The 13,441-nt window shown below is 41.1% G+C and overlaps 2 pseudogenes; both read left to right on the forward strand.

The window, feature by feature from the left end:
• Positions 1–5,374: 5,374 nt before the first annotated feature.
• LOC129780807 (U4 spliceosomal RNA) lies at positions 5,375–5,503 on the forward strand (annotated as a pseudogene).
• Positions 5,504–11,526: 6,023 nt separating this feature from the next.
• Positions 11,527–11,655, forward strand: LOC129780810 (U4 spliceosomal RNA; annotated as a pseudogene).
• Positions 11,656–13,441: the final 1,786 nt, after the last annotated feature.

The following is a 13,441-nucleotide window of genomic DNA, read 5'->3' on the forward strand; positions in this document are numbered from 1 at the left end:
AAATATATTCATGTGAAAGAGTTTAATTGAATGTTTTCTATCCATGTAACACTGTGACCAAATACATTTGGTTTTGTGGTTTTTCAATCAATCGCAATTAACAGGATAGCTTCAGATAATTATTCTTCCCCATCAGTAGGATATTTCCGTATCCAATATTGTATGCGCCCGCAATCGATTATTGCTCAGTCGCCGAAAGTTCCGAGCTCAGAGAGTTCATTCCCCTCTAGTTTGCCTTCCAAATTGCCATCGTAAACCACACCATCTCTCGATTCAATCACACACAAAAAGCATACTTAAGCGATATTCTGGTGGTGAGACACATTCATTTTTCGTGAGGACATCGACAAGACAACATCGACAAGACAACATCGTTGCCTAACGTGCTGGAGGAGGTGGACGGCGAAGGATCGACACATACACGCGCAGAACTCTTTCCGTTAGGATGCCATTCAGCATCGAGAAAGTTCCGGAAAGATCTAATCATTGCTGGAAAATAATCTGCCAGTTCCTTTGGGAATTTTCAAAATATATTCATGTGAAAGAGTTTAATTGAATGTTTTCTATCCATGTAACACTGTGACCAAATATATTTCAATCAAGTGCTATTAACAGGTAGTTATCGAGTTGGCATTAACCACTGGTGGGCTTCCAGTATCGAGGAAAATGTGGAAATATCTAATCGTTACTGAAAATAATCTGCCAGTTCCTTTGGGAATTTTCAAAATATATTAATGTGAAAGAGTTTAATTGAATGTTTTCTATCCATGTTACACTGTGACCAAATATGTTTCAATCAAGTGCTATTAACAGGTGGTTATCGAGTTGGCATTAACCACTGGTGGGCTTCCAGTATCGAGGAAAATGTGGAAATAACTAATCGTTACTGAAAATAATCTGCCAGTTCCTGTGGGAATTTTCAAAATATATTCATGTGAAAGAGTTTAATTGAATGTTTTCTATCCATGTAACACTGTGACCAAATATGTTTCAATCAAGTGCTATTAACAGGTGGTTATCGAGTTGGCATTAACCACTGGTGGGCTTCCAGTATCGAGGAAAATGTGGAAATAACTAATCGTTACTGAAAATAATCTGCCAGTTCCTCTGGGAATTTTCAAAATATATTCATGTGAAAGAGTTTAATTGAATGTTTTCTATCCATGTAACACTGTGACCAAATATGTTTCAATCAAGTGCTATTAACAGGTGGTTATCGAGTTGGCATTAACCACTGGTGGGCTTCCAGTATCAAGGAAAATGTGGAAATATCTAATCGTTACTGAAAATAATCTGCCAGTTCCTTTGGGAATTTTCAATATATATTCATGTGAAAGAGTTTAATTGAATGTTTTCTATCCATGTAACACTGTGACCAAATATGTTTCAATCAAGTGCTATTAACAGGTGGTTATCGAGTTGGTATTAACCACTGGTGGGCTTTCAGTATCGAGGAAAATGTGGAAATATCTAATCGTTACTGAAAATAATCTGCCAGTTCCTTTGGGAATTTTCAAAATATATTCATGTGAAAGAATTTAATTGAATGTTTTCTATCCATGTAACACTGTGACCAAATATGTTTCAATCAAGTGCTATTAACAGGTGGTTATCGAGTTGGCATTAACCACTGGTGGGCTTCCAGTATCGAGGAAAATGTGGAAATATCTAATCGTTACTGAAAATAATCTGCCAGTTCCTTTGGGAATTTTCAAAATATATTCATGTAAAAGAGTTTATTAGAATGTTTTCTTTCCATGTAACACTGTGATCAAATACATTTGGTTTTGTAGTTTTTCAATCAATCGCAATTAACAGGATAGCTTCAGAAGATTATTCTTCCCCATCAGTAGGATATTTCCGTATCCAATATTGTATGCGCCCGCAATCGATTATTGCTCAGTCGCCGAAAGTTCCGAGCTCAGAGAGTTCATTCCCCTCTAGTTTGCCTTCCAAATTGCCATCGTATACCACTTCTTCTTCTTCTTCTTCTTCAGTGGCACTAACGTTCCTAGAGGAACTTCGCCGTCTCAACGTAGTATTACTTGCGTCATTTTTTTTTTATTTGTACTTAGTTGAGATTTCTATGCCAAATAACACGCCTTGAATGCATTCTGAGTGGCAAGCTCTAGAATACGCGTGATCACAGTGCAAGTCGGAGGAAATTTCTTTGACGAAAAATTCCCCCGACCAGAACGGGAATCGAACCCGAACACCCGGCATGTTAGTTATGACGCTAACCACTCGGCTAAGGGAGCACATCGTAAACCACACCTTCTCTCGATTCAATCACACACAAAAAGCATACTTAAGCGATATTCTGGTGGTGAGACACATTCATTTTTCGTGAGGACATCGACAAGACAACATCGTTGCCTAACGTGCTGGAGGAGGTGGACGGCGAAGGATCGGCACATACACGCGCAGAACTCTTTCCGTTAGGATGCCATTCAGCATCGAGAAAGTTCCGGAAAGATCTAATCATTGCTGGAAAATAATCTGCCAGTTCCTTTGGGAATTTTCAAAATATATTCATGTGAAAGAGTTTAATTGAATGTTTTCTATCAATGTTACACTGTGACCAAATATGTTTCAATCAAGTGCTATTAACAGGTGGTTATCGAGTTGGTATTAACCACTGGTGGGCTTCCAGTATCGAGGAAAATGTGGAAATATCTAATCGTTACTGAAAATAATCTGCTAGTTCCTCTGGGAATTTTCAAAATATATTCATGTGAAAGAGTTTAATTGAATGTTTTCTATCCATGTAACACTGTGACCAAATATGTTTCAATCAAGTGCTATTAACAGGTGGTTATCGAGTTGGTATTAACCACTGGTGGGCTTCCAGTATCGAGGAAAATGTGGAAATATCTAATCGTTACTGAAAATAATCTGCCAGTTCCTCTGGGAATTTTCAAAATATATTCATGTGAAAGAGTTTAATTGAATGTTTTCTATCCATGTAACACTGTGACCAAATATGTTTCAATCAAGTGCTATTAACAGGTGGTTATCGAGTTGGCATTAACCACTGGTGGGCTTCCAGTATCGAGAAAAATGTGGAAATATCTAATCGTTACTGAAAATAATCTGCCAGTTCCTTTGGGAATTTTCAAAATATATTCATGTGAAAGAGTTTAATTGAATGTTTTCTATCCATGTAACACTGTGACCAAATATGTTTCAATCAAGTGCTATTAACAGGTGGTTATCGAGTTGGCATTAACCACTGGTGGGCTTCCAGTATCGAGGAAAATGTGGAAATATCTAATTGTTACTGAAAATAATCTTCCAGTTCCTTTGGGAATTTTCAAAATATATTCATGTGAAAGAGTTTAATTGAATGTTTTCTATCCATGTAACACTGTGACCAAATACATTTGGTTTTGTGGTTTTTCAATCAATCGCAATTAACAGGATAGCTTCAGATAATTATTCTTCCCCATCAGTAGGATATTTCCGTATCCAATATTGTATGCGCCCGCAATCGATTATTGCTCAGTCGCCGAAAGTTCCGAGCTCAGAGAGTTCATTCCCCTCTAGTTTGCCTTCCAAATTGCCATCGTAAACCACACCATCTCTCGATTCAATCACACACAAAAAGCATACTTAAGCGATATTCTGGTGGTGAGACACATTCATTTTTCGTGAGGACATCGACAAGACAACATCGACAAGACAACATCGTTGCCTAACGTGCTGGAGGAGGTGGACGGCGAAGGATCGACACATACACGCGCAGAACTCTTTCCGTTAGGATGCCATTCAGCATCGAGAAAGTTCCGGAAAGATCTAATCATTGCTGGAAAATAATCTGCCAGTTCCTTTGGGAATTTTCAAAATATATTCATGTGAAAGAGTTTAATTGAATGTTTTCTATCCATGTAACACTGTGACCAAATATATTTCAATCAAGTGCTATTAACAGGTAGTTATCGAGTTGGCATTAACCACTGGTGGGCTTCCAGTATCGAGGAAAATGTGGAAATATCTAATCGTTACTGAAAATAATCTGCCAGTTCCTTTGGGAATTTTCAAAATATATTAATGTGAAAGAGTTTAATTGAATGTTTTCTATCCATGTTACACTGTGACCAAATATGTTTCAATCAAGTGCTATTAACAGGTGGTTATCGAGTTGGCATTAACCACTGGTGGGCTTCCAGTATCGAGGAAAATGTGGAAATAACTAATCGTTACTGAAAATAATCTGCCAGTTCCTGTGGGAATTTTCAAAATATATTCATGTGAAAGAGTTTAATTGAATGTTTTCTATCCATGTAACACTGTGACCAAATATGTTTCAATCAAGTGCTATTAACAGGTGGTTATCGAGTTGGTATTAACCACTGGTGGGCTTCCAGTATCGAGGAAAATGTGGAAATAACTAATCGTTACTGAAAATAATCTGCCAGTTCCTCTGGGAATTTTCAAAATATATTCATGTGAAAGAGTTTAATTGAATGTTTTCTATCCATGTAACACTGTGACCAAATATGTTTCAATCAAGTGCTATTAACAGGTGGTTATCGAGTTGGCATTAACCACTGGTGGGCTTCCAGTATCAAGGAAAATGTGGAAATATCTAATCGTTACTGAAAATAATCTGCCAGTTCCTTTGGGAATTTTCAATATATATTCATGTGAAAGAGTTTAATTGAATGTTTTCTATCCATGTAACACTGTGACCAAATATGTTTCAATCAAGTGCTATTAACAGGTGGTTATCGAGTTGGTATTAACCACTGGTGGGCTTTCAGTATCGAGGAAAATGTGGAAATATCTAATCGTTACTGAAAATAATCTGCCAGTTCCTTTGGGAATTTTCAAAATATATTCATGTGAAAGAATTTAATTGAATGTTTTCTATCCATGTAACACTGTGACCAAATATGTTTCAATCAAGTGCTATTAACAGGTGGTTATCGAGTTGGCATTAACCACTGGTGGGCTTCCAGTATCGAGGAAAATGTGGAAATATCTAATCGTTACTGAAAATAATCTGCCAGTTCCTTTGGGAATTTTCAAAATATATTCATGTAAAAGAGTTTATTAGAATGTTTTCTTTCCATGTAACACTGTGATCAAATACATTTGGTTTTGTAGTTTTTCAATCAATCGCAATTAACAGGATAGCTTCAGAAGATTATTCTTCCCCATCAGTAGGATATTTCCGTATCCAATATTGTATGCGCCCGCAATCGATTATTGCTCAGTCGCCGAAAGTTCCGAGCTCAGAGAGTTCATTCCCCTCTAGTTTGCCTTCCAAATTGCCATCGTGTCGCCGCACGGATCATGCCTTTAGAGCGTGATTCATGGCGAGAACGATAGAGCGGATGCTTAGATCGCGCTCTATCCTAAATACACAGAATAGCTTGCGCAGTGGCTTTATCGTAACTAATGAGGTTTTTCCGAAGTGCGATTATTGCTAGCTGAAAACCTAAATATCATAAAACTCCTCCGGCCAGCGATAACCCGCCGGGAAGGAGAACAAAACAAAAATAAGCAAAACGACGTAATGTGTTTACGATCAGAGCCTATCTCCGATCGTAAATACCGAAGGACGGGAGAAATCCCAAAAAGAGAGCACTATGGGTGCTATAAACGGAGCCTATCTCCGAGCTAGGACAATAAGTAATAAAACGGAGAGGAAAAGATAACACGCCTGCGAGCGTGTTAATAATCATCCCTCGTTCGCCCGTCTGGCTTAGGATAAATAATTGTAATTTTCTCTCTCTTATGCTACGCCCTTCTGGGGTAGATAAGAAGGCAATGTCTGTATATAAGAGAAAACTTGAACAGAATAAACGCACTCTCAACTGGACACTCTCAACCATACCACGGACGTAGGAGCGTCGTGGCGAAGTACCGAACCCCTCTTTTTTGTCATAAACGTATCACAACCCTGGACATCGCCCGAGCATCCTGGACACCATCGGGAGCACCCTGGACATCATCGCCGGCAGATCCCAGCGCAACAAGCGCTGGTAAGTATTGAACACCCCTCCTCCAAAGATCCGAAATTCCAACCACCCTTCCTCTCCCTTTTCCTTCCCTTGGCTCCGCCCGGCCAAACTCCCAAGTGACGCGGTACTACCGGATCGCACCAGTAGGCGCATACTCGTTATGCGCTCTACGTGATCTGGCCTACCACATAGCGTCCAGTAAAGGGCTTTCCCTTCGTGTCATCAGCACGATCTCGACCTGCAGCCACATTTGGTGGCTCCAGAGAGGATCTTTCCTCCAGCGTAATCAGCACGATACCCTGCAGCCACATTTGGTGGCTCCAGAGAGGATCTTTCCTCCAGCGTAATCAGCACGATACCCTGCAGCCACATTTGGTGGCTCCAGAGAGGAGTCTTTTCCTAAAGACACTGTACGAACTCACAACACGCTCGGTTGAGTTGAGAATCCTGTTAAATTGATCTGCGCCCGTCGTTGAACGGAGAGGTTCGGTCTTGTAAAGACGAACAAGGTGAGGTTGTCTGTGGACATCACCATTTAGCCAAGAGGCAAATTGCGCATTTCAAAAAACAGAAATTAGGTCCTGAAAGACGGACAAATTAGGCCGTAGAAATCGGCATCTTGTTGAAACAAGTCCAGCTTTATAAACAGACCGATCGCCAGTCAGGCATAGTTGGACGAAGGCAACCAGGCGCCTCGTCAACATCAACTGTAATCCGGTCACGAGGGCCGGAAGACGAATATTGTGCAACGTTTGAAATCAGCGTAGGCAACTAGGCGCCACGCTTGGTTTAAGACAAGGCGAAGGCAACCAGGCGCCTCGCCACTTGCGCATTATAACACAGTTTAAACATCGAGTGACGGCAACCAGGCTCCTCACTCAGGAATAATGATATCAAGCTTTACGAGATCATCACGCCCGTGCTGTGATGCATGTGGCAAGAAAATTGAACTAGACAATCTGGTCCAATGCAGACAGTGCAAAAGGAATTATCATCATTCCTGTGTAGGACATACACCCACTGAAGAGGAAACCTATTTAGTATGCTCGCTTTGTTCCCCTACCAAAACAAACGAAAGTGAGGGAAAGGCACAGGCACCTGCAGCGTCTCATCCCTCAACTAATTCGAGGGAACAAAAACAGATAGAGGAGCTGACGAATCTAGTTACACAACTAGCTGAGATGCATGTTAGCGAACGCAACAACATAACCACATTAAAAAAGGAAATAGTAACAATGCAGGCATCACTCAACGCTTTAGTCGTGGGCGCAACGACAATAGCAACACAGCGACAAACAGAATTACCATGCTCTCCGGCGCAAGCGCAGTCAACTGAACCCCTAATCAATATCTCCGGGCAACAACGTGACCGAGCAACGATTCAAACACCACTACCAATGAGATCCGGTCCATCAATTGGCTGGGAGCAGAGTGCAATGATGCCAGCTCCACAGCATGGAGATTTTACGATTCTAATGAAGAGGCAAGCTTTGACTCCCTTGCCAAAATTCAGCGGGTCGCCCAAAGATTGGGCTAAATTCAAAAGGATCTACGAAGTCAGCACGAGAGAATGTGCGTTTTCCAATCATGAAAATCTCTCCAGACTTGAAGCTGCCCTTGAAGGACGCGCAGCTAGAAGCGTGCAGCAACTATTTATAAACTCGGAAAATGTTCCGAGTATAATAGAGAGACTAGAGGAAAATTTCGGAAACCCTAAATTCATATATGAGGAACTACTGCACGATCTACAGAAGCTTAAAAGAGAAAGTAGATCAATAATAATCGAAATGTCAGATGCTTTAGAAAATATGGTGGCAAACATGACGATCATAAATCAAAGAGGTTACCTACTAGATGCGAGGTTAATAGAAGACCTAGTTAAGAGACTACCTTACAACCTGCAAATAGAATGGACACGCCATAGAATGATGACTGGTGATGCCCCATCTTTAGAAGAAATGAGTAACTGGCTGAAACCTCACGCCAAAATAATGAGGAATATGGCTTCTCCTCTACCTTCTACAGTTAGAAGCCAGATACACGTCCATCAAGAAATGCCACGCATGAAGTGTCCGGTTTGCTCGAATATACATAAAATCTTCGATTGCACGGAATTTAAGAAATCAAACATCCAGAAGAGATGTCGATTGGCAGTACAATGTAAAATATGTTTCGGATGTCTAGGCACCGGACATATGGTTAAAGATTGCAGACGATCCAGGAGGTGCGGCTTGAGTGGATGTAACAAACACCACCACAGAATGTTACACTCGAATCCAGACATGGAACCAACACCTCGTAATACGTCCGCTACAGTTCCGCTTGAAGCCAACTGCAATATTCACAAGTCCTCAGCAAACGAGATATACTACCAGGTGATTCCAGTAACACTTCAACACGGAAGGCATTCAGTCGATACATATGCCTTCCTAGACACAGGGTCTTCCCTGACATTGCTAGATGAGGAAATGGCAAACTCCTTGGACCTATACGGCAGAGAAGAACCACTACAATTAAAATGGACACAGGACGTGTCTCGAAACGAGCTGAACAGTAGAAAAGTACAAGTTCGCATTCAGGGGTCGTCCAGAAGGTCGTACCGACTTGACGGTGTAAGAACCATTAAAAACTTACAACTTCCGACTCAGACAATGAACTACAAAGCAATGGCTACAAAATATCCGCATTTGGAAAACCTTCCGATCGAAAGCTACGAGCTTGCAAGGCCAACAATTCTCATAGGGCTGAATCAAAGCCATTTGCTTACCGCCATGGAAACAAGAAGGGGAAGTGACAATGACCCAATAGCAGTCCGAAGTAAGCTTGGATGGTTTATTTTCGGTAATGTCAGATCAATTTATCAAAACGATCATGAACTATTGCAACACGATAAAGAACTACGAGATATGATGGCTGCGCACTTCTCAATCGATGAATTTAGCATCAGACAACCAATAAGAGTCAACGACAACCCCTTGCCCTTAGAACCGGTCAACAAGTATACCACCGCGAGTTCTAACAACGTAATGCTGATAACCTCGACCGAAGATAAATCAAAAAAATCAACGCGAAAAAAAAGACGTAGAAATAAGACTACAACAAAAGGCATTTCTAAATCTTGGTTCAACATCTCACGTATATTGAAAATAATGATGTTGTTCGTAATGTCGTTCACGTTGATCAACGCTATATCCATAAAACCCGTTGACAAAGACGGTCTAATGTTCGACCACGAAGGAACGTGCTTATTACATAGAGGCATATGGCAAACGAATATACAAACCAACGTAGTGCCCGATGAAGACATTGAAGTAATTAACTCGATACGGAATAATGTGACAGTAGCGATGAAAGACATGGAGTTTGTCATCGAAGACTCTCTCCTAGAGCAAATTGCAACATCTGTTGAACGTTTATGCGATGATGCGATTGATGAGATCAAGCAGACAACGAGAACTAAACGAAGCAAAGGGTTCTTCGGTTTTTTGGCGGACTTAATATTTGGTAGCGACGATATGGAAAACGAGCTACAGGCAATGAGGGTTCATGAAGACGAAAAAATTCACCAAATATCGGAGTCAATGGTAAAAATGAATACCAAGGCGTCCAAAATGGGAGAACAGCTTAACGAGAGATACTATAAATTGTACAAAGACATGACTCAATTAAAACAATTATATTCTGCGGATAAGGTTCAAAGGTTACGAACAACGATGTTAGAAACCACGATATTGGCACGAGAAGTTATCGATGGAACATTGAATAGATATAGGAAAGTTCGAACGTTTCCTTTGTCCGTCGACGAACTAGCCCAAACCAGAAAAAACATTTCACAAGCGTTGCCAACTGGTTACATTGTCCTGGATCACCCATCAGCCGTAAAATACAACACGCGTGTAGTCAACGGCTCCCTCATAATTACCATGACGAGTGTTGTCATCAACAAAGTTGAGTTCGAGGTATTTAAGATAATACCGATCCCACGGGCTGAGAATGGCTCAATTATTGTAACAGAACATGATCGCATCGCGGTAGGCCACAACCAAGACTTCTTCTACCCATCGATCGAACTAACAAAACTGAATGATACGCATTTAATTACGGTTCAACCAGAACTGAGTAAGGAAGTGGATTGCGTAGCGGCTGTCATACTGCATATCGCAAGTACCCGCAAATGTGCAACAAAACTGTTAACCACGCCTTACGCTATAATGGAGACACTGTCCACTCCTAATACCGTTTTATACTATGCATCCGATACAAAGGCAATAGTTATACATTGCGACAACGTGGTAATGTCACCACCTTATGAGGCAGCAGTAGTAACTCTCCAGCCAGATTGCCGTATACAATCCAACAACAAAACGATACATGCAAGTTTAAATGGCATGAACAAGAAGATTGCAACATACTTCAAATCTAAATACCAGGTGGCCGATCACCTATTGGACGAATTCAATGACACCGTAAAAGATGTGGTGGAGCCGAAGCCCGATAATCCCTACGATAACAACGCTATGATAACCGTGTACAACAGTTTGGATCCCTTCCATCCGAAATCGAAGTATCTTTGGAGGAACGCCGCCCTTTTCGTAAGCATACTAATGATTATAATCGGGATCATTTATCTACGTTGCTGCAGACGAAGATGCTGCACCAGATCCAGAGCCACAGCAGGACCCGATGTCCATATCCGAATGGACAACCTATTGAACCGGCAACAATTAGAAGACACAGCGCTTTAAAACCAAGCATTGGAGGGACGTTCAATGAAGCAAGGCGGCATGCCGAAGAATTGAAGAGAAAAAGTGATTTAAAACTCTGTTAGACCATAAGTACACAAAATGTAAAATAGAAGAAAATAATTGAATATGAAATAATTGTAGTCAAAATGAGGAATCTGACAATGAATAAGAAATATAAGCAACAAGGGGTTGCATAAACTGACGAGAAGATATGTCGTCTAATGTAATAGTAAAAAAAAATATAATTTGTTCAGTGAAAGAAGCAATTAGGCGCCGTTGTATGGCTATTAAAAGTACATAAAGTTGAAGACTCTTCTATGGATAGAAGAAGTATTGAATTTGAAAATTGAATACTCCTGCGAGAGTAAAATGAAGTGTAACACAAAGCTAAAATGAATAGGATTTGCATTGTAAATGAATCTGAAGGCAAAGTGGCTAATAAATTGTAACGAAGCAAAGAATGAATTTATAACACACCATGTATGAAGAATAAACGGAAGTCATCCGCTCATAGCAAACGAATTGCATTGTATAACTTCAGGTTAGGAAATTGAATGTAAGAAAAACATAATATTGAAAAGAGAATATAAGATGAAACAATTGCGAATTATACAGTAATAAAAGATACAGCATCAGAAGCATAGAAGAAAAAATTATTAGAAACAGATGCGGCGTAGCTCAATTGGTAAATCTGCCTTACGCGATTTACGAGGGCCGGTATGTCGCCGCACGGATCATGCCTTTAGAGCGTGATTCATGGCGAGAACGATAGAGCGGATGCTTAGATCGCGCTCTATCCTAAATACACAGAATAGCTTGCGCAGTGGCTTTATCGTAACTAATGAGGTTTTTCCGAAGTGCGATTATTGCTAGCTGAAAACCTAAATATCATAAAACTCCTCCGGCCAGCGATAACCCGCCGGGAAGGAGAACAAAACAAAAATAAGCAAAACGACGTAATGTGTTTACGATCAGAGCCTATCTCCGATCGTAAATACCGAAGGACGGGAGAAATCCCAAAAAGAGAGCACTATGGGTGCTATAAACGGAGCCTATCTCCGAGCTAGGACAATAAGTAATAAAACGGAGAGGAAAAGATAACACGCCTGCGAGCGTGTTAATAATCATCCCTCGTTCGCCCGTCTGGCTTAGGATAAATAATTGTAATTTTCTCTCTCTTATGCTACGCCCTTCTGGGGTAGATAAGAAGGCAATGTCTGTATATAAGAGAAAACTTGAACAGAATAAACGCACTCTCAACTGGACACTCTCAACCATACCACGGACGTAGGAGCGTCGTGGCGAAGTACCGAACCCCTCTTTTTTGTCATAAACGTATCACAACCCTGGACATCGCCCGAGCATCCTGGACACCATCGGGAGCACCCTGGACATCATCGCCGGCAGATCCCAGCGCAACAAGCGCTGGTAAGTATTGAACACCCCTCCTCCAAAGATCCGAAATTCCAACCACCCTTCCTCTCCCTTTTCCTTCCCTTGGCTCCGCCCGGCCAAACTCCCAAGTGACGCGGTACTACCGGATCGCACCAGTAGGCGCATACTCGTTATGCGCTCTACGTGATCTGGCCTACCACATAGCGTCCAGTAAAGGGCTTTCCCTTCGTGTCATCAGCACGATCTCGACCTGCAGCCACATTTGGTGGCTCCAGAGAGGATCTTTCCTCCAGCGTAATCAGCACGATACCCTGCAGCCACATTTGGTGGCTCCAGAGAGGATCTTTCCTCCAGCGTAATCAGCACGATACCCTGCAGCCACACATCGTATACCACTTCTTCTTCTTCTTCTTCTTCAGTGGCACTAACGTTCCTAGAGGAACTTCGCCGTCTCAACGTAGTATTACTTGCGTCATTTTTTTTTTATTTGTACTTAGTTGAGATTTCTATGCCAAATAACACGCCTTGAATGCATTCTGAGTGGCAAGCTCTAGAATACGCGTGATCACAGTGCAAGTCGGAGGAAATTTCTTTGACGAAAAATTCCCCCGACCAGAACGGGAATCGAACCCGAACACCCGGCATGTTAGTTATGACGCTAACCACTCGGCTAAGGGAGCACATCGTAAACCACACCTTCTCTCGATTCAATCACACACAAAAAGCATACTTAAGCGATATTCTGGTGGTGAGACACATTCATTTTTCGTGAGGACATCGACAAGACAACATCGTTGCCTAACGTGCTGGAGGAGGTGGACGGCGAAGGATCGGCACATACACGCGCAGAACTCTTTCCGTTAGGATGCCATTCAGCATCGAGAAAGTTCCGGAAAGATCTAATCATTGCTGGAAAATAATCTGCCAGTTCCTTTGGGAATTTTCAAAATATATTCATGTGAAAGAGTTTAATTGAATGTTTTCTATCAATGTTACACTGTGACCAAATATGTTTCAATCAAGTGCTATTAACAGGTGGTTATCGAGTTGGTATTAACCACTGGTGGGCTTCCAGTATCGAGGAAAATGTGGAAATATCTAATCGTTACTGAAAATAATCTGCTAGTTCCTCTGGGAATTTTCAAAATATATTCATGTGAAAGAGTTTAATTGAATGTTTTCTATCCATGTAACACTGTGACCAAATATGTTTCAATCAAGTGCTATTAACAGGTGGTTATCGAGTTGGCATTAACCACTGGTGGGCTTCCAGTATCGAGGAAAATGTGGAAATATCTAATCGTTACTGAAAATAATCTGTCAATTCCTTTG

This window comes from Toxorhynchites rutilus, chromosome 3 (assembly GCF_029784135.1).
Source record: "Toxorhynchites rutilus septentrionalis strain SRP chromosome 3, ASM2978413v1, whole genome shotgun sequence".
Lineage (NCBI taxonomy): Eukaryota > Metazoa > Arthropoda > Insecta > Diptera > Culicidae > Toxorhynchites > Toxorhynchites rutilus.